The sequence below is a fragment of the Sinocyclocheilus rhinocerous genome, unplaced genomic scaffold (assembly GCF_001515625.1).
Source record: "Sinocyclocheilus rhinocerous isolate Xijiao unplaced genomic scaffold, SAMN03320098_v1.1 scaffold178, whole genome shotgun sequence".
NCBI lineage: Eukaryota > Metazoa > Chordata > Actinopteri > Cypriniformes > Cyprinidae > Sinocyclocheilus > Sinocyclocheilus rhinocerous.
In genome coordinates this window covers 805,745-806,805 of record NW_015653463.1, presented here as the reverse complement: position 1 = coordinate 806,805, position 1,061 = coordinate 805,745, and the positions used below count along the sequence as shown (strand labels likewise).

Here is a 1,061-nt window from a genome sequence, read left to right as displayed (position 1 = left end):
TGAAGCTTTGATATATTTACGGTAGGAAATTTACAAAATATCTTCATGGAACATGATCTTTACTTAATATCCTAATGATTTTTGGAATAAAAGAAAAATCGATAATTTTGACCCATAATGCACAGATATATTTGTAGCAATGTATTTGCTACAAATATACCCGCCTATCTCTCAAATGGACCATTGACACTCTATCTACAATCTCAATTAGGAGTAACAATGGTCCATTTGAGAGATAGGTGGCAGTAATGCACTTTTAAGTCTGCAATCCGCCGTAAAGCAAGAAGAAGACGCGAACGCGCTCAGGACACTTCGGACATTGCCGTAAATCAGAGGTAAAAAATGATATAACTACTGTTCAGTTTCTTGCACAGACCGATCGTTTCGTGTCTTAAGACCTCAATGTATCGTCACGAGTCGCAGGGTTTAATTTGGTTTTGTCTGTGTATGTTTTTTTGACTCTCAAAGCCATGATTCCCATCCACTGCCATTATATTGTTTCTTCAGTAGAACACAAACGAAGATTTTTAACACAAACCGTTGCAGTCTGTCAGACTTATAATGGAGGTGAATGGGAATCACGGCTTTGAAGAGTAAAAAAAACATACACAAACAAAACCAAATTAAGCCCTGCGGCTCGTGACGATACATTTAGCTCTTAAGACACGAAACAATCAGTCTGTGAAAGAAACTGAACAGTATTTATATCATTTTTTACCTCTGATTCACCGTAATGTCCAACTGTCCTGAGCGCGTTTGCGTCTTCTTCTTCAGCCTGCGAGTGAGGCGTCGTCTTCTTCTTGCTTTACGGCGGATAAGTGCTTATAAGTGCATTTATTTTGTCTGTGTATGTTTTTTTGACTCTCAAAGCCATGATTCCCATCCACTGCCATTATAAGACTGACAGACTGCAACGATTCGAGTTAAAAATCTTAGTTTGTGTTCTACTGAAGAAACAAAGTCACCTACATCTTGGATGCTCTGGGGGTAAGCAGATAAACATCACTTTTTCATTTTCATCAAAAATGAAAATTAGGCTGTGTTTTACTCACCCCAGAGCC

The 1,061-nt window shown here is 38.4% G+C and overlaps 1 protein-coding gene across 2 annotated transcripts in view; it reads left to right on the top strand.

The window, feature by feature from the left end:
* Nucleotides 1-1,061, top strand: part of LOC107715876 (hydroxymethylglutaryl-CoA synthase, cytoplasmic-like) — an 11,619-nt gene that overhangs the window by 2,396 nt on the left and 8,162 nt on the right. The gene's annotated exons all lie outside the window — the stretch shown is intronic.